The sequence below is a fragment of the Aotus nancymaae genome, unplaced genomic scaffold, assembly GCF_030222135.1.
Source record: "Aotus nancymaae isolate 86718 unplaced genomic scaffold, 86718_ANA_hifiasm-v0.15.2.pri h1tg000064l_1, whole genome shotgun sequence".
NCBI lineage: Eukaryota > Metazoa > Chordata > Mammalia > Primates > Aotidae > Aotus > Aotus nancymaae.
The window spans coordinates 32,183,380-32,204,315 of record NW_026988479.1 but is presented as its reverse complement, the minus strand read 5'-3'; the positions used below and the strand labels follow the sequence as shown (position 1 = coordinate 32,204,315).

Sequence of the window (20,936 nt, the reverse complement as noted above, 5' to 3'; positions counted from 1 at the left end):
TACCCAGTGAGATTGCTTTAGGATTACAACTAAGCTGTGAAAGGGGGACTACCATGACGCCTGGCACATTTCAGGCTTATTCCAGGAGGTGATGATCTCTTGTGATGGGCACCAGAAGACAAACAATTCTGTATTTCTGCATGATTGCATAGAATTGTTAATCATGGACATATCTGTGTGCTGCTACTCTCTAATCTGTTTACATAGATACAGACAGAATAGTCAATTACAGGTAAAAAGACAAGTAAGGATTGTCATCAAGGACAAAATTAAAAAACTGAGCACATTAAGATAACATCAAGTCAATTTATATGAATACATTTTTTTTTCTTTTTTTGAGATAAAGTCTCACTCTGTCTCCTAGGCTGGAGTGCAGTGGTGCAATTTTGGCTCACTGCAACCTCCAACTCCTGGGTTCAAGCAGTTTTTCCTGCCTCAGCCTCCTGAGTAGCTGGGATTATAGGTGCGCACCACCACACTCAGCTATTATGTTTTTAGTGGAGACGGGGTTTCACCATGTTGCCCAGGCTGGTCTCATACTCCTGACCTCAGTTGATCTGCCTGCTTGGGCTCCGAAAGTGCTGGGATTTACAGGCGTGAGCCACCACACCTGACCTTTTTTTTTTTTCAAATATCACAAGAGGATGTATTTATGGAAATAGCCTATTGACTTTTAAAACAGTAAATTTAAAAATATACATATAAACCTGTTTTAAGCATACAGTTTTAGTTTTGACAAATGTGTACACCTATGTAAATATGACCTCAAGCAAGACAGAAAACACCTTTATCATTATAAAATATGTTTTGAATTTCAGTTTGTGTTAGATTTTCACCATATGTTTACAAACTCAGATCGTTTGGTCTTACCCTTACGTTCCAGAAGTACCCAGGCCCCAGTACAGGTGAATGCGGCTGGTAAGTGATTCTGGGAAATGTTTTCTCTTCATAACTTTTTAACAAGATGCTGTTTCAATCTGTTATTGTTTCCTTAGCAACTGACCCAAGTATATAGTCCACAGACGGCCACCACCACTAAGGAACTCTATGCTGGACTCTGCATTTCTGTCTTGGTGCTTCTTGCTCTTTTAGGTGCCATCATTGCCAAAAGTAAGTCATTCCGAGTTTGTTCCTAAGGGACTGGAACAAGGAATGTATGGCCAAATTGCCTGGGTTCACTAGTTTCTTAAGTCACGTGATTTTGATCTCACATGACTTCCCTTTATCCCCCAACTCCTCATTTGTAAAAGGAACCTGGTAATAACATCTACGTCAAGGGGGCAGGGAAAATGAAGTTTAAATGCATTAGTACCTACAAAGCACTGAGAATGGGAGTTGGGTGTGGGGGCTCGTGCTTGTAATCCTAGCTACTTGGGAGGCTGAAGGAGGCAGGAGGATTGCTTGAGCTCAAGAGTTCAAGACTAGCCTGGGCAACATGGTGGGAACCCCATCTCTTAAAAAAAAAATTTAGGCCTGGCGCCGTGGCTCGTGCCTGTAATCCCAGCACTTTGGGAGGCTAAGGTGGGCGGATCACGAGGTCAGGAGTTCAAGACCAGCCTGACCAACATGATGAAATCCCATCTCTACTAAAAAAAAATACCAAAATTAGCCAGGCATGGTGGCATGTGCCTGTGTTCCCAGCTACTCAGGAGGCTGAGGCAGGAGAATCACTTGAACCTGGGGGGTGGAGGTTGCAGTGAGCCGAGATTATGCCACTGTGCTTCAGCCTGGGCGACAGAGTGAAACTCTGTCTCAAAAACATTTTTTTTTTGTTAAAAACCATCTAGGAGCAGTGGTTGGCTCATGCCTGGAATCTCAGCACTTTGGGAGGCTGAGACAGGAGGATTGTTTGAGCCCAGGAGTTTAAAACCAGCCTGGGCAACATAGTGAGACATTGTCTCTAAAATAAAAGGAAAAGAACGAAAAGAAAAAGCACTGAGAATGGTTCCTGGCACATGACAACTGCACAGCAATCTTAAACTGTAATTGTACTTAGAAAGATCCTTTTGCCATAAATCTTCATAAATCTCATGGAGCTTACATTCTAGTGGAGTTTTCACTTTAAACCATTATTTTTTAAACTTCTTATTATTCCCCTATGGAAAAAAATTTAATCCTATAAGAATTTTTTTGAGACAGAGTTTCTCTCTTGTCTCACAGGTTGGAGTGCAATGGCACAGTCTTGGCTCACTGCAACCTCTGCCACCTGAGTTTAAGCGATTCTCCTGCCTCAGCCTCCCCAGTAGCTAGGATTACAGGAGTGCATCACCACGCCCAGCTAATTTTTGTATTTTTAGTAGAGATGGGATTTCACCATGTTGACCAGGCTGGTCTGGAACTCTGACCTCAGGTGATCCACCCACCTCAGCCTCCCAAAGTGCTAGGATTACAGGAGTGTGCCACGGTGCCAGGCCAAGAAAAATTAAATACAGAGCTTTCCAAAGTGCTGGGATTACAGGCGTGAGCCACTTTGCCCACCTTGGCCTCCCAAAGTGCTGGGATTAGAGCTGTGAGCCACTGTGCCTGGCCTTAAATACCCTTTTCTTAGGGGAGAGAAAAGTGATGAATGTAGGCAATTTTAGAGGAAGAGTAGATGATTTTTAGGGAAGACGAATGGGCCCAAAGAACAGAGGGCGGGAACGAAGTTCCTCTGGACTCTGGATGTGTTATCAGCTCTAGTCTTATTCCTGGGTTGTGCATCAATTTCCCTGCCATTGATGAGATATCTAGGGGAGAGATTCACAACAACAGAATGTCTTCTGGAGGATCTGGCCTTTAGCTAGATAGGGGAGCTTCAGAGAAGGCCCTTCCCTGCATATACTCCTCCCCAGGTGCTCTCAATTTGAAGTCCAAAGCAGCCTATTTGAGGGTATTGTTTTCTGAGTCCTAACAACCTCAAAATATGCTTTCCTCCTTAAGCAAAAACAACTCATTCTTTCCTTCTCTAGGAGAGATGCCTGGTAGTATAAACTCCTGCAAATGTATCCTTTGGTAGAGGTGACTCTTAGTATATGACCTTGTGTCCCAGTTCACCTAAAACAAATCTTGGTTCATGCCTATTGTTCAGCCGCCTATCTGAAGGATCTCGGACTTACTCATTTTTTTAAAATGAGGGATAATTTAAGAATTGCATTACAGTTAGAGAGGACATGGGGATGAATACACCAAACCATTAATGAAATTGAGATACTGAACAGTAAATTGCTTGTTTGAGTCCTACAGACTTAAAAGGGAAGGAGATACCTGAAGGGACCAGGGAAAAATCCAAGTAATAACAGAAATAATACACTTGATTGAGAAAAGATATTATGAACTCTTGCTGAGATGTTTAATTTTCTCTTCAATTCCTCTCTCCCACCCCTCCAATTTAGAATATTTCTTCAGAAACAAGACTCCAGAACTAAGGTAAGCTTGGAAGTATTTCTATCAGTACCTCTTGGGGTTCCCACTCTGGTAAGATAAAAACAGATTTCTGTCTCTCTCCTAAACTCTCCATTGTATACATTGGATCCCGACAGTCTACTTTAATGAGCACTTCTATTATTTACACCTTCCAGTGGTGTTTGTAGCTTTGTGTATCTCCCTGGAGTTGTGGCAGAGCTGGTACAGAGGGAGCACTTCAGTCCTAACCAAACCCCATAAGGCAAGATAACTAAATTGCAAGATTTGCTCGATGGAACTAAACATTGAATGAGTTGCTTTAGTGTGTTCTTTTTATTTCACTCAATGCTTTGTCTTACTGAGTGTTTATTGACTATTATATTCCAAGGAGATGAATAAAACAGACAGAAACCATGTAAGCAAATAAACACAGTTCTTTTACATGCTTACAGACAAACACTATGGGGACTATAGAACAAGATAAGGGTCTGTTTGAGTGAACACCAAGAAAGTAGGAAACTTGGAGGAAGATAATTCCTGGCTGGAGGGGCAGGGAGTGCAAAGGCACTGAGGTGGGGTGGGTGCCTCCAGTTTTCCACAGCTCCCGTCATTCTCTGCTGCCCGCTACCCAGCTTGCTCCACTGGTCTGTATTAGTTGTCTAGCCTTGAAGACACTTGGAATTTGCCTTTAAAGACCTTTCAGTCTTTTCTGCTGCCCAGTTACATTTTTTATTTGTTTGTTTGTTCTTTTTTTGAGACAGGCTTTCACTCTTGTCACCCAGGCTAGAGTGCAATGGTGTGATCTCCAGGCTCACTGTGACCTCTGCCTCCTGGGTTCAAGCAATTCTCCAGCCTCAGCCTCCCAAGTAGCTGGGATTATAGGCACCTGCCATCACACCTGGCTAATTTTTGTATTTTTAGTAGAGATGGGGTTTTGCCATGTTGATCAGGTTGGTCTCGAACTTCTGACCTCGGGTAATCCGCCCACCTCAGCCTCCATAAGTGCTGGGATTACAGGCATGAACCCATTCACCCAGCCTCAGTTTCAATTTAAATCCCCTTTACTGCATCGATGTCCCAAGGCCATCTACCCCATTGCCTGTAATGGTAGGAGACAACTACCTAGTTCTAAAGCCAACCAGCCTGCTTCGTTTAGTTCAGGTTGAGTTTTAAGCAAGGACTTTATCTGATTCAGAATCCATCCCTCTTACTTAAGCTACCCTCTATTAAGCCTAGTTCTCCTTCACTGGATGCTTGTACACAGGCTTTCCTGAGTCTGAGTTAATTAACTGAGCCAATCCAGAGAACCTGTCTGAACGGTGCCCAGCACATTGTAAGTGCTCAATGCACATTACTTTTATCATTGCAATCAAGCCCTTTACAGCAATAAACTGTGAGAGAGGCACTATTCTCATTTTACAGATTGGAAAACAGTTTCAGAAATGTTGAGTGACATCTAAGGTCACATCCCATAGCATATAAAGGACTCAATCTCAGGAATCCATGCTCACAAATATTTCTGGGATGAAAGAGAGATGTGTAAAGTACAAAAAAAAAAAAAAGCTAAAAAAACCCACACTAACAAATTATGGGAACTTCCTCATGACTTTATCTTTTTGGCAGTATGTCACACTGAGTCATTTGAGCTCACTGACACTTAAACTAAGTGTCTTCACACATGTATGACTGACCTGTTTAGGGACCATAAAGGAGTTTTGTCTCTCATGGTTCTTTAAATGTGTGGACATATTTTTCATCTGCAGCTGAATGAAGACAAGTTCCATATTCTGGGGGCAGGCTTTGGTAACAAATAGTCACTATATACAAATATCTTACATAAAAATATCCAGTTACATCAAAATGCTACACGAGTTAAAATTAAGTCTACTTTCTTCCCTCACTTGTATTTCCACTCTTTCTACTGATTTCCTTTTTTGAAACAGAGTCTCACTCTGGCCTAGGCTAGAGTGCAGTGGTGTGATCTCAGCTCACTGCAACCTCCACCTCCCAGGTTCAATGGAGTGGCCAGGATTATAGGCACGAGCCATCACACCTGGCTAATTTAAAAAAAACGTAGAAATGGGGCCTCACTATGTTGCTCATGCTGGTCTCAAACTCCTGGCCTCAAGTGATGCTCCTGCCATGGCCTCCCAAAGTGCTGGGATTAGAGGCATGAGCCACTGCATGCAGCACAGGAAGACTTAACACCATGATCCAGTGCACACTTGGGAAACAGTACTATTTAAGTACATTCAATGCTTTTCTATTCTGTGTTTATTTTGAATATAGGATGTAGATCGATAAGTAGATTTAACAACTCTCTCGAAAGGATCACAAGCCACAGTTGGAAAAACACCAGTCATCCAGTTCTTGGCCACATTTGAAAATGTGCATCTTGATGTAGCAACTTAGTTTGATGTCAGAGCTCTGTATTTTCAGATTTTCCGTTTTTGTATTCTATTATGTGAGTTTCTGAGAGACCAGTCTGAGTTTTTGAATACTTCTTAGGTCGTCTATCTACATGCTTATTAAACAGACTTTTCTTCAACTTAGTTAATACTAAGAGCCACACGTTTCCCAACTCTGGAATGCACTGTTCATTTTGTACTTTGTCTGAATGTGGTTCCTAGCGTCTCAAGTACCTGATACTGCTTGATCATAAACAAGAGTGCTGCTCCTATGTGAGAAGTGGTCTGCTTTTTCCCTTACTCGTGTTATTCTTCAACAACTTTCTGCAGTATTTCGTTTAGCAGCCTTCAAATTAAAGCTCTGCAAAATGCAGCCAAAAAGGAAGTCCAAGCAGAAGACAATATCTACATTGAGAATAATCTTTATGGCACGAAGTAAGACCCAGTGGTGCTCTTCAAGAGTTTGCATCCTTGACTGCAGAAGACAACAGATATTAGCATATCAGACATCTTTTAGACTCCAAGATGGTAACAGCATATCAGACATCTTTTAGACTCCAAGACAATGTTTCTGTATCAATTTTATCTGGCATTCCAACACGTCAGGACTGGGTAGAGTAACTCTCTAGCTCCAAACTGTGTATAGCCGACCGCATCATTAACATAGTCCTAATTATTATGCTAAAACTGGCTCAATCCTTCTGATCATTGCGGAGTTCTCTCTCAAACATGAACACTTTAGAATTGTATGTTCTCCTTAGACCCCATAAATCCTGTATCCATCAAAGAGAATAGTTACTGCAAACAAAGCAAATGAACCTCTGTCTTGGCCATCAAAGCTGTCCAGAAGAGGGAAATCTATCTTACAAATCAGCAAATTCAATGTGAGACTTCATTTGGAAGCATTGTATGATTGTCTCTTGTTTCTATATCACAGTTCCAAAAATTGCATTGCCTGTGTTTTCCAAAGGTTTCAAATTATGGGGTCCATGGGGTTTTATTTCCTCCATGGGGAAATAAAGTGAGTCTAATTCACTATAACAGGTATAGCTGTTTTCTCATGACTCTGGAAATGTGATGCATTAAGTACTGGATCTCTGAATTGGGGTATCTATTTTACCAGTTAAAAGAGGCTATAATAGTATGGAACATGTAGACACTAGGGAAGAAAATAATTTGCCAGGTGATTCAACACATTTATGCTTTTTTTTTTTTTTTTTTTTAAGATGGAGTTTCGCTCTTGTTGCCCAGGCTTGAGTGCAATGGCACCATCTCAGCTCATGCAACTTCCACTTCCCAGGTTTCAAGCAATTCTTCGGTCTCAGCCTCACAAGTACCTGGGATTACAGGCACCCACCACCACACCTGGCTTATTTTTTGTACTTTTTTTTTTTTTAGTTGAGATGGAGTTTCACCATGTTAGCCAAGCTGATCTTGAACTCCTGACCTCAGGTGATCCACTGGCCTTGGCCTCCCAAAATGCTGGGATTACAGGCATGAGCCACCATGTCCTGCCCATTTATGCAATTTTTCACTACATCTGTGTTATGGTGCTAAGAGTTTAAACAACTATCAGGCTTTCTGAACAAATTTTTTAGAACCAAGAAGGTCAGCAATAAAAGCAAGAAAAGGTGGGAGTAGGGAAAAGGCTGCCTTTTCTGCCTTAGAAGTTATATTACAGATATAATAACGTTTGAAACTCATTAGTTTTGACCCAAATTCTAAATTGTCTCCGAGCCACTTTTACATTTAAAATTGTTCTGGAGGCTAGCGCCATGGCTCGTGCCTGCAATCCCAGCGCTTTGGGAAGCCAAGGTGGGCAGATAGCTTGAGCCCAGAAGTTTGAGACCAGCCTGGGCAACGTGGCAAGGGCCTATCTGTATTAAGAAAAAAAAATTTAGAAATAAAATAAAAGATAGAATTGTTTTGGAAAGACAAAACATTTTCTCCCATATAATCAATTCCTGTATTTTTTAAATAATTCAATTAAGCTTATTGTAAGGCTATCTTCAGTCACCAGTATAATTGTTTAGAAGTATAGATTTGCCAGGGCTAGATTTATCAGAAAAGAAACATTTTGACATAACAGTTAGGGCTGGGTATTAATTTCAATTTCAGTTTGAGTAAACTCTGAAATAATTCATGCTTGGAGTTCAGAGCTACTCATACCATAGTAGTCTAGGACAACAGGATGCTTGCTTTCAAAGGAAACACTTTTTTTTTTTTTTTTTTTTTCCAGACAGAGGTTTCCCCTTGTCACCCAGGCTGGAGTGCAATGGTACAATCTTGGCTCACTGCAACCTCCACCTCCCGGGTTCAAGTGATTCTCCTGCCTGAGCCTCTTGAGTAGCTGGGATTACAGACGCCTGCCACCACGTCCCAGATAATTTTTATATTTTTAGTAGAGACAGGGTTTCATCATATTGGCCAGGCTGGTCTTGAACTCCTGACTTCATGTGAGCCACCTGCCTTGGCCTCCCAAAAGTGCTGGGATTACAGGCGTGAGCCACTGTGCTTGGCCAGGGGCAACATTTTTAACACTTTTCAGAGTTCTAGGAAATTTATAGGTCCTTTGAAGGAAAATTCTGTGGGCAAATAAGATTGTGAAACATGGTATTTCAGTTTCCCCAAATGTGGCTGGCCTAATCTGGTAAAAAAAAAATATTTTTTAAAAAAGCTATAGTGTCTTTTTTTCTTAATTTTGAGGCAACGTGCACAAGACTGCAGATTTGAAATTAAAGCCAAGATTTGTAGCCTTTCTGGAAAGACCTGGCAAGATTGGACTGCATTGCTATTTGACCAGGACGCCACTAGATGGGGCTGCATCCTCTAATCCCCAAGTCCTTAGTTGCCTTCAAGCTCACTTTTGTTACCTGCCTGGCGCCTGTGGGGCTTTTAAGTTTATCGTACCTGCTCTATTCTCTGGATCCTTCCTGGGCATGTATGATGCATGATGAAGACTCTGGGAATCTGATTAGCTTTGCTTAACACAACATTTCCAAAACTCGTTTGAATGTATGAGTACAGTGACTAGTAGCATTCTGTGAAGTACGATGCATAGGGGCTTAGGAGTTTAGGGTAATATCCAGGCACAGGACTTGAACCTAATCCTAACTCTTCGCAGTTACACTGGATGACATTAGAGCAAATGGTTCTTTACTACATCTACATTTTCTTCATCTGTTAGAGGTAATTATTTCCATATCAGCTATGGTGTACAGTGGTAATTCCAATGAAATGTTACATGTGAGAAGTCTTTGAAGTGTAAAAAACACTACAGATACTGAAGCAGTTTGGAGAGTTAAAAAACACTACGCAAACGTAGCTTAGCAAATATATATTTTTTCTTTTGAGACAGAGTCTAGCTCTGTCGTCCAGGCTGGAGTGTAGTGTCACAATCTTGGCTCACTGCAACCTCCGCCTCCTCGCTCAAGCGATTCTCCTGCCTCAGCCTCTAGAGTAGCTGGGATAGTTACCATCCCCACTTAATTCTTGCATTTTTAGTAGAGACAGGGTTCCAGCATATTGGCCAGGATGGTCTCGAATTCCTGACCTCAGGTGATCTGCCTGCCTCGGCCTCCTAAAGTATTGGAATTACAGGTGTGAGCCACCGTGCCTGGCCAGGACTTAGTGAATATTTTCTTTCTTTTCTTTTTTTTTTTCCAGACAGAGTCTTGCTCTGTTGCCCAGGCTGGAGTGCAGTGGCAAGATCTAGGCTCACTGCAACCTCCGCCTCGCAGGTTTCAAGCGATTCTCCTGCCTCAGCCTCTAGAGTAGCTGGGATTATAGATGTGTACCACCACGCCCAGATAATTTTTTTGTAGTTTTAGTAGAGACGGGGTTTCACCATGTTGGTCAGGCTGGCCTCAAACTCCTGACCTCGTGATCCACCCGCTTTGGCCTCCCAAAGTGCTGGGATTACAGGCATGAGCCACCACACCCAGCCAATGGTGTTACATTTATAAGTCTCTTGCTGTATGGTATCTTTTAAAGTAACATTTCTTTTTTGAAACAGGTGATACTGGGTAATTTGGCTATCATCATATACTGCAGAAAAAAATTGCCAGCTGAGAGGGAGAATAGGTAAGAAGAAACAAAGGGGAAGAATTTAGTGAGTATGAATTATTTTCCTTTAAGTATATTAATCTTGTAGATTAAGATATTGAGTCTTGTTTTTTTTTCTTTAAGATAGTGTTGAGATTCCATTACCTACAATCAGTCTTGGGATGCTGGAACCCTGGTATGATTAAGACTGTATGTTTAAATTGAGAAATTTTGCACATCTTTGACAAGTAGCAGAACTAATCATTCACTGATGGCTTTAAAGATGAAATAATTCTGTGAATAGATGAAACTGTGAGGGACTCTTGGGGGTCATCTAGGTTTATTTGTATGCATATTCATTAATAAAAGTCTTGTTTGTTTCTTGAAAACAAAACAACTGTGGAACAAATTTGAAAACCGACTCAGTATTTTATCTAGCTCATCATTTAGTTTGGGTCAGGCATCTTCAACTTGGGAGGTCCAGTCAAAGTGGGTCAAATTTGTGGCAAGTCACGTAAATGTCAGGTGCTCTTCAGGAAACTACTCTGAATTTCAGGTTCTAAGGAGCTTAGTAGGGAAGAAATACAAAACCCATCACTTCTGGTACGGATTATTACTACGAGAAAGAATCTCGTGATACAGACTGGCTTCTCAACTGTGGCATTTGGGGACAGACATCTCTGTTGTAGGGGGCTGTCCTGTGCATTGGAAGGTATTTAGCGTCATCCCTGGCCTCCACCCACCAGATGCCTGTCTCACCCTCCAGCGGTGACAACTGACAATGTCCCCTTTGTAATATCACCCCTGGTTGAGAACCACTGTGGTAGAGGGTGCTTGGGGGGTGGGTAGGAAGTGGTGTAGCTTTAGCTGGTTGGTCAGTGGCTGTTTCTAGGAAAGAGGTGACATTTAAGTTGAAACCAAGAAAAATGTGTACGTAGCAGCCACATGAAAATCTGGTGGAAGGAAACCAAATGCAAAGGCTGTGGGGCAGCAGGAAGCTGGTGTATTAAGAGAGGAAGTTGTGTTCCAAGGATTAAAAAACTAGTGGTGAGGAGGGATGAAGAGAAGCAAGGCCGAAGAGTTGGGCCAGGTGTCTGGCCAGCTGCTGGATGAAAAGGAATCTATGGGCCAGGCATAGTGGCTCACACCTGTAACCCCAGTACTTTAGGAAGAAGGCCGGGGGATCGCTTAAGCCCAGGATTTCGAGGCCAGCCTGGGTAACAAAGTGAGTCTCCATCTCTATTAAAAATTTAAAAAAGAAAAAAAAGGGGGGTCTATGAACATGTCTGTTTGAAAAAGAGTCCCAGTCTTAGAAAACCGATTTTGCATATTAAAAGCTAAACCTGCTACCCATCACCAAATTATATGTTAACATTCATTACATGTTTCAGTGACACTATTCTAAGTCAGGCATAGCTCAAGAGTCAGCTTTGTAGGGATGACAGAAGGATATAGGCAGAGGAAGGAGGTGGGAAAAGGGAACCTCTCGGCAGCAAGGGGCTTTCCACATGGCTGTGAGACACCCCCAGGCCTAGCAAGAGGGGTTGGGGAAAAAGAGGGAAAGGGCACCAACGTTTGGCTCTAATTGATTTGGGTCCAAACTTGCTGCCCTGGAAGGCAGTAGTGGGGTGGTACGGGAGCTGACTATTCAGTCCACAAATGAATTTTTAAAATAGTATTTCGATGTGTATTTTTAAAAATGTATCAAACTTGTGATTTAATGGGTATTGATTAGGATGAGTAAAATGTTAAAGTTAATTAATACAAATAATTTGAGTGAATAAGAGCAAAAAAGCCATGTGAATATGGCAAAGGTTATATAGATGCCTGAAGTCGGAGAGTCAATAGATGAAATCAGTTGGGAGCTTGTTAAAATACACACTTCTGGGCCCTATTTCTAGACATTCTGCTTTAGCAAGTCAGATGGGATCTGAGAACTTTTGTTTAAATGACAGAAGACAACTGCTATAAAATATTTTACATTTCAATAGAAGCATTCAGGCTTCAAGAAAGAACGTGTGGAAATAAGAGCATACTGTCCTTCACTTTTACTTGTCTAAGATGTAAATCTCAGGAAATGAACGCAAAATCTTTCTTGCAGGAAACTTTGGGTATTGCACTGCCACTTTTATTTATTTATTTATTTTTTGAGACAGAGTTTTGCTCTTGTTGCCCAGGCTGGAGTGCAATGGCGCAATGTTGACTCACCACAACCTCCATCTCCTGGGTTCAAACCATTCTCCTGCCTCAGCCTCCCAAGTAGCTGGGATTATAGGTGCCCACTACCATGCTTGGCTAATTTTTGTATTTTTAGTAGGATGGGATTTCACCATATTGCCCAGGCTGGTCTCAAACTCCTGGGCTCAAGCAATCTGCCCACCTCAGCCTCCCAAAGTGCTGAGATTGCAGGCATGAGCCACTGCACCTGGCCCTTTTCCTTAATTGTAAACAGTTTTGGAGGATCTCAGGAGTCATACCCTCTTAAAGCCACCATGCCTGACTAATTATTTTATTTTATTTTAAGTAGAGATGAAGTCTCGCCATGTTGTCAGGCTGGAGTGCAGTGGTGTGATCATCATGGCTAACCCTAACCTCAGCCTCAAACTCTTGAGCTCAAGCGGTCCTCCTACCTCAGCCTCCTGGGTAGCTGGGACTACAGGCATGTGCCACCATGCATGACTATTTTTGTACTTTTTTGTAGAGATGGAGTCTCCCTGTGCTCTATCAAAACTTCATTTCTTCTTTGACTATTGATCACATTAGATTTTCTGAGGATATATACACAAAGGCTATTGCTCTACCCACTGCAAAAGTAATGATAGCCAACAAGAAGACAAGAGGTACCCTTGGTAGCCTGGATGCAGAACGTGAGCACGGTGCACATGGGCTGAGGGAGAAACAGTCTGTAACTCAGAACTCCTGGGACTCTACTTGTAATGTTCCCTTGGGGATTCTCATGGACACTAAGGACCTTTCCAACTCTTACTTGGAGCCTCAGGTGGCTACTTGTCCCTTACCCCAGTCACTCCTGAGTCCTTCCTCTGTAGGACCACCAGCATAAGCTCAGAACCAAGATCTTAGCTTTCCACAAAGATGGAAATCCTGCAACTACTCCCATTTGGTAAAATTCTCAACTCCAGCCAGCCCTCCGCTGCCTATCCCCAACTCACTTGGCCTGCTTCATGGAGTCCCTTTCTTCTGTGCTCCAAAGGCTATAAATGCCTCAGATACCCACTCTCTACTCCATGGGTCATCCCGCCTGCCAGGAATGCTTGTCCCCTGTTTCTCCACCAGGCATGTCATTTCTCAAAGTTCTGCTCTAGCCTCACTGCTTCAGCCCTTCTGGTCCTAATCCTCCTGGACAGAATTAATCCCCTCTTCTGAATGCTTCTGGGCAGCCCTTTTTAGTCACTCAATAAACATGGGAAAATAGAGTACCTCCCACATTCTAGGCATGGTGCTAGTACCTAGCTGAGATTATCCTACATGAGGTCAGGGTTCCTCCTAGCCTGTGGGGCACGTTAGGATGACTTACAAAGAGGCCTCCCTCTTCTTTCTGGCTGACACAGGCCTGAGTCAGGACAGAGCTTATCAAAAGGAGTGTGACCTAGGATTTTTGTGCTGTGCAAACTGAAACCATAAGTGGTGATCCTATAACTTTGTCCCTTTTCTTAGAGATATTTAGGTTGATGGTGTTTTTTTTACTCAACACTTTGAGGGAAGTGTATTTTCTCAGCACCTAGTTTATACTTAGTAGGTGCTCATATCTATCTATTAAAATTAGTGAATAAATCCATAGGGCCAGCCATGGTGGCTCACCCCTATAATCCCAGCACTTTGGGAGGCTGAGGTGGGCAGATCACTTGAGGTCAGTAGTTCAAGACCAGCATGACCAACATGGTGAAACCCCATCTCTACTAAAAATACAAAAATTAGCCAGGTGTGGTGGTGCACACCTGTAATCCCAGCTAGTCTTGGAAGGCTGAGGCAGAAGAATCGCTTGAACCCAGCAGGCTGAGGTTGCAGTGAGTTGAGATTGTGCCAGTGCACTACAGCTTGGGCAACAGAGTGAGACTCTGTCTCGAAAAAAAAAAAAATAAATTGATAGAAGAATGTTTCTTAGAACCTTCCTATGTACTCTAGGGATGGGTTAGAGCAGGAAAGAGTGTCTTTAAAACTCTTTCCAAGTCTGTTTATATTGCTGGCTAGAGTTGGTGGGAATCTCAATCACTCTGAGATCAGTAATTTGCAACATTAGCTGCATGTTAGAATCATCTGGGAAGGTTGGGAAACTACCCATGCCTAGATCAATTAAATCAGAATTTCAGGAGGTGGGTCACAGGTATTATGTTTTCAGTCTCCCAAGACTTTTTTTTTTTTTGAGACAGTTTCTCACTGTGTTCTCCAGGCTGGAGGGCAGTGGTGTGATCAAGGCTCACTATAGCCTCAAACTCCTGGGATCAAGCGATCCTCCTGTCTCTGCCTCTGAGTAGCTAGGACTACAGGTATACCACCATGCCTGAGTAATTTTTTTGTTTTTTTATTTGTAGAGACTGGTCTCGTTATGTTGCTCAGGCTGTTCTTGAACTCCTGGGCTCAAGAGATTCTCCCATCTCAGCCTCCCGAAGTGTTGGGATACCAGGCGTGACCCTGCAACCAGCCTTCCTCAGGTTGCAGAGTGTAGCTGAGATTGAGAACCACTGACCTTGAGAGACTTGGGAAGGGTAGATGACAACATGTTTTCATGTTGTGTGTGTCAAGTGCTCTGGAAGGACTGAAAGACACAAAACTAAGCAGGAAAATGTTCACAATAGGCTAGAGCAGGTGAAAAACCAAGTAGAAAAAATAGCAAGAGGCTGGTGACCACAGGTGTGTCTTATGTCTAGCACCCATGACAATAGCATGATATTGGTGGCACTCTTGGGAACAAGAAGGTTGAATGCTGCCATGCTTTTGGAAAGCTTCCTAGGAAGCTGGCTCACAGCTATTCAGCTGACTTTGTCCCTTGGCCTCCTAGGAACTAAATGTTTCCCCTACAAACTGGTAAAAATAAACAAAGAAGAAAGTCCCCTTTGGACTGTGAGGACATGCTCTAGGGTAACCTCTATTTTGTGCTGTGGACAGCTGAGATGGGGCTTGCTCTGCCCGTAAGTCCCTGCACCTGCTTGAGTCTAAAAATATTTTTTAAAAAAATTTAGGGACGAGGTCTTGCAATATCGCCTGGGCTGGAATGCAGTGGCTATTCACAGGCGGGATCTTAGTGCACTGGCCTCAAGCGATCCTCTTGCCTCAGCTGCCGGAGTAGCTGGGACTAGAGGTGAGCATCACCATGGCCAGCTCTAAAAAATACTTTGATGATGACTTATGCACACATTACTTAATAGACTTTAATTGTTAGAAAAGTTTTAGACTAACAGCAAAGTTGAACAGAAAGTAGAGTTCCCACATAGTCACCTTCCTCACACAATACACACACATGATGTTGCCCCATTGTCAATATTCCCCCCCAGTGTGGCACATTTTTCACAAATGGTGCATCGACATTGACACATTATCAGTTGAAGTTCATAGTGTACGTTAGGGTTCACGCTTTGTGTTGTGCATTCTGTGGGTTTTGATAAATGTATAACGTTTAGTATCATACAAAGTGGTTTTGCTGCCCTAAAAATCCTGTAGCTCCAGATAGTCATCCCTCCCTCTCCCCAAATCTCTGGAAGTTACTGGTCTGATCTTTTCACTGTCTCCATAGTTCTGTCTTTTACAGAATGTCATATAGTTGGGGTCATACAGTATGCAACCTTTTCAGATTGATTTCTTTCAATTAACAACACGCATTTAAGGTTCCTCCATTTCTTTTTGTAGCTACACAGCTCATTTCTTCTTATTGCTAAATAATATTCGATTGTTTGGATGTATCACAGCTTGTTTTTGTTTATTCATTTGCTTTAGTTGCTTCCCAGTTTTGGAAATTATGAATAAAACTGCTGTGAACATTTGTGTGCACACAGGTTTTTGTATAGACAAAAGTTTCAATTGATTTAGATAAATATCAAGGAACACAATTATTGCTTTGTCTGATAAGAGAATGTTTAGTTTTGTAAGAAACTGCCAAACTGTTTTTCTTTCCTTTTCTTTTTTGAATGGAGGCTTGCTCTGTTGCCCAAGCTGGAGTGCAGTGGCATGATCTTGGCTCATTACAAGCTCTGCCTCCCAGGTCCAAGCGATTCTCCTCCCTCAGTCTACTGAGTAGCGGGGATTACAGTTGTGTGCCACCACACCTGGCTAATTTTTGCATTTTTAGTAGAAATGGGTTTCACCATATTGGCCAGGCTGGTTTCGAACTTCTGACCTTGTGATCTGCCTGCCTCGACCTCCCAAAGTGCTGGGATTACAGGTGTGAGCCACCGTGCCCAGCCAGTCAAACTGTTTTTCAAAGTGACTGAGCCATTTTGCATTCCCACCAGCAATGATTGAGAGTTCCTATTGCGCCACATCCTTGCCAGCATTTAGTGCTGGATGTTAGCCATTCTAATTGAAATGTAGTGGTATGTCATTGTTGCTTTAATTTGCATTCCTTAATAACATAAGATGTTAGACATATTTCCTATGATTATTTGCCAGCTGTATATCTTGAAAAAATGTTTATTAAGATTTTTGGCCAGCTTTTAATCAGTTGGTTCATTATCTTACTGTTGAGTTTGAAGAGTTCTTTGAATGTTTTATCAAATATGTCCTTTGCAAATACTTTCTCCCAGTCCATAACTTGTCTTTTTACTGATGGTGTCTTTTGCAAAGCAGAAGTTTTTAATTTTAATAAAATCCAACTTGTCACTTTTTTCTTTCATGTCTTTAGTGTTGTATCTAAAATGTCATGGCCAAAACTTATCTAGATATTCTTCTGTTATCTTGTATGAATTTTGTAGTTTGGCATTTTACATTTAAGGCTATGATCCATTTTGACTTAAATTTGTGAAGGGAATAAAGCTTGTGTCTAGGTACACTTTTTAAATGTGTGGACATCCAATTGTTTCAGCACCATCTGATAAGACTCCATTTGCTCTGTTGTATTACTTTTACTTCTTTGTCAAAGATGAGATGACTATATATGTATAAGTCTGTTTCTGGGTTCTCTATTCTGTTGCATTTATCTCTTTGTCTATTACTTCACCAATAACACACTGATTCCTGTAGCTCAAAGTCATTGTAGTTCAATTATGGTAAGACTTAAAGTTGGGTAGTGTCAGTCCTCTGACTTTGTTCTAATCTTCCAATATTGTATTGGCTTCTCTGAGTCTTTTGGTTTGCCATATATGCTGTAGAATTGATTTGTCAATTTTCACAAAAACAACTTGCTAGGACTTGGATTGGAATCTATATATCAAGTTGTGCAGAACTGACAGCAATATTGATTTTCCTATCCATGAACATGGTATACCTTTTTTATTTAGTTCTTCAATTTATTTAATCAGTTTTTAAAAGTTTTCTTCATACAACTCTTGCATATATTTGGTTAGATTTGTACCTATTTTATTCTTTTGGTGTTAATGCATTATGTTTTTAATTTTAAAATCCAGTTTTTAATTTCTGGCATATAGGAAAGCAATAGACTTTAGATATTAACCTAATATCCTGAACCTTGATGTTATTGCTTATTGATTCCAGGAGTTTTTTCTTTTGTCAGTTCTTTGATGTTTTCTATAGGCAATCATGTCACATGTGAACAAAGAGCTTTATTGCTTCCTTTGTAATCTGTATATCTTTTACTTGCTTTTCTTGTCTTATTGTATTAGCTAGGACTTTCAGTATGATGTGGAAAAAAAGTAGTGAGAGGGAATATCCTTGCCTTCTTCCTGATCTTAGTGAAAAAGCATCTAGTTTTTCACTATTACATATGGTATTAGTTGCAGGTCTTTTGCAGATTTAAAAAGTCAAACTACAAAAATTAGCTGGGTGTAGTGGCACATGCCTATAATCCCAGCTACTAGGGAGGATAAGGCAGGAGAATTGCTTGAACTCACAAGGTGGAGGTTGCAGTGAGCCAAGATTGTGCCACTGCACTCCAGCCTGGGCAATGGAGTGAGACTCTATCTCACAAAAAAAAAAAAAAAAATTAAGATGATCCTATGATTTAAGGAAGCTTAGCCCCCTCCCCCCCAAAAAAGGAAATCAAGATAAAAATGTTCCCCTCTACAGAATCACACTTTTTTTTTTAAAGAGTTTTTTTTTTTTGAGACAAAGTCTTGCCCTGTCATGCAGACTGGAGTGCCGTGGTATGATCTTGGCTCAGTGCAACCCCTGCTTACTGGGTTCAAGTGATTCTCCTGCCTCAGCTTCTTGAGTAGCTGGTATTACAGGCACAAGCCACCACACCCAGGTTTTTTTGGTGTTTTAGTGGCATGAGGGGGGTTGCTATGTTGGCCAGGTTGGTCTTGAACTCCTGGCCTCAAGCAATCCACCCACCTCAGCCTCCCAAAGTGCTACTGCACCCAGCCAGATTCACACTTTTTTGCTTTGTTTAGTTTTCCATAGATTCAAACTTTTTTTTTTTGAGACTGGGTCTTGCTCTGTTGCCCAGGCTGGAATGCAGTGGCATGATCACAGCTCACTGCAGCATCCACTTCCCAGACTCAAGCGATCCTCTCACGTCAGCCTCCCAGCTGTAGTCCCAGCTGGGGCTACAGGTGTGCACCACCACACCAGGCTCATTATTGCATTTTTTTTTGTAGAGACTGGGTTTCATCATGATGCCCAGGTGATCTTGAATTGCTGGGCTCAAGTGATCTGTTCATCTCAGCCTCCCAAAATGCTGGGATTGCAGGCATGAGCCACCACACTCAGCTTCAAACTTTTTTCCCCCCGAGATTTAGTTTCACACTTGTCACCCACATAGGAGTGCAATGGCATGATCTTGGCTCACTGCAACCTTCACCTCCTGGGTTCCAGTGATTCTCCTGTCTCAGCCTCTGGAGTCGCTGGGATTACAGGCGCCCACCACCATGTCTGGCTAATTTTTGTATTTTCAGTAGAGACGGGATTTCAACATGTTGGCCAGGTTGGTCTTGAACTACTGACCTCAGATAATCTGCCTGCCTTGGCCTCCCAAAGTGCTGCGATTGCAGGCCTGAGCCACTGCTTCCAACCGTAAACATTTTAAGAAAAAAAATTACATTAATTTTTATTTTTTCTTTTCTTCTCTTTCTTTGTTTTTTTTTCTTTTCCTTCCTTCCCTCCCTCCCTCCCTTCCTTCCTTCCTTTCTTTTCTTTTTTTTCTTTTTTTGACAGAGTCTTGCTCTGTCACCCAGGTTGGAGTGCAGTGGTGCCATCTTGGATTATTGCAACCTTGCCTCCCAGGTTCAAGTGATTCTCTTGCCTCAGCCTCCTGAGTAACTGGGATTGCAGGTGCCTGCCATCACACCTGGCTAATTTTTGTACTTTTAGTAGAGCCAGAGTTTCATCATGTTGGCCAGGTTGGTCTTGAACTCCTGACCTCAGGTGATTTGCCTGACTTGGCCTCCCAAAGTGATAGGGTTATAGGTGTGAGACACTGTGCCTGGCCTACATTAGTTTTTCTAACCACTACCCCCTCCATTTATTGATATTTCATTCAAAATTTAACAAGTCTTTATTATGCACTTGCCATGCAAGGCATTTGTAAGACTTTATGTAGAAGAAAACATAAGTGTAAATTTTCAATACCTTGGATTAGGAAATGGTTCTTAGCTATGACACCAAAGAATGAGCAATCAAGGAAAAAATAGGTAAGTTTACTTTATCAAAATATAAACCTTTTTAAAAATTTAAAATTATTATTATTTTCTTTTTAGAGACAGGGTCTTCTTATGTTGTACAGGCTGGTCTTGAACTCCTGGGCTCAAGGGATTCTCCTGCCTTGGCCTCCCAAAGTGCTAGGATTATGGGCCTGAGCCAATATGCTCAGCCTATTTTTAAATTATTTTTTCATCAGCTAAATTTAAGATTCATCAGATGTAAACCTTTTGTGCATCAAAGGACATCATCACAAAAGTGAAAAGACAACCCAAATAATGGGACAAAATACTTGCAAATCATATATCTGATAGGAGTTTATTATCCCGAATATATAAAGAATACTTGCCAGACACAGTGGCTCGTGCTTGTAGTCCTAGCAGTTTGGAAAGCTGAAGTGGGAGGATTGCTTGAGCACAGGAGTTTGAGGCCAGCCTGGGCTACATAGGGAGATCTCATCTTGCATGGGGCCTGTTGCCCCTTTCTTTTGGCCAATTCTCTCTTTTGGAAAGAGAGTATTTACCCAATGCCTGTTCCACATAGTATCTTGGAAGTAAATAACTTGTTTTTGATCTTACAGGCTTATAGGTGGAAGGAACTTGCCTTGAGTCTTAGATGAGTCTTTGGACTTTGGACTTGGGCTTTTGAGTTAATGCTGCATTGAGTTAAGACTTTGGGGGAATATTGGGAAGGTATGATTATATTTTACAATGTGAGAAGGACATGACATTTGGGGGCTAGGGCAGAATGACATCATTTTGATTTTTGTCTTCTCCAAATCTCATGTTGAAATGTGATCCCCAATGTTGGAAGTGGGTCTATGGGGATTCACTCAGGCTGGTGAGAAAAATTTTAGTTATAGTAGCTGTAAGGTATATTGCCGAGTTAAAATGAGGAAACTGAGGCCAGTGTGAGAAAATGAGAATTCAATTTATTCAGCTCCCGGGCGAGGTTCTGTGGTCCGGGAAGGGGCCAGAGAAGTCTCACTGGGCTTCTCAGGGTGTGGGGTTTTATAGGGAGTGGAGGTAATTGATTGGTCTTTAGGGTAACAAAGAGCAGACAGTTTCATTGGTGAGGAGGATTGATTGATTATTAGGGAAACAAAGAGAAGACAGTTTCATTGGTGAGTTTTATTGGTGAGGGGGTTTGATTGATTACTAGGGAAACAAAGAGCAGAGAGTTTCATTGGCGAGGGGAAGTCAAGGTGCTGATGGGGCGAGCTGCCATTGGTTGCCAGGCGGGACTACTGGTGGGCTGACCAGCTGGGGAGGTCAATGTTAAGCTGCTGTTGGACAAATCTTTGGTGGGCTTTTTAAATTTTGAAGGGGTTGAGTGAGG

The 20,936-nt window shown here is 41.9% G+C and overlaps 1 protein-coding gene across 12 annotated transcripts in view; it reads left to right on the top strand.

Annotated features, from left to right (window-relative positions):
* TIMD4 (T cell immunoglobulin and mucin domain containing 4) overlaps window positions 1–20,936 on the top strand; it is a 242,205-nt gene that overhangs the window by 139,352 nt on the left and 81,917 nt on the right. For 9 of the 12 annotated variants that reach the window (XM_064366593.1, XM_064366589.1, XM_064366585.1 and 6 more), the window contains 3 exons: window positions 996–1,110; window positions 3,372–3,405; window positions 9,805–9,900. The exons of 1 other annotated variant lie outside the window; for it this stretch is intronic. The gene's annotated coding sequence lies outside the window, so the exon portion shown is untranslated. Of the gene's footprint in view, window positions 1–995; window positions 1,111–2,461; window positions 3,406–7,478; window positions 9,901–20,936 lie in introns of those variants that run through there. 2 more of the 12 variants (XM_064366595.1, XM_064366594.1) reach the window with 2 other exon arrangements.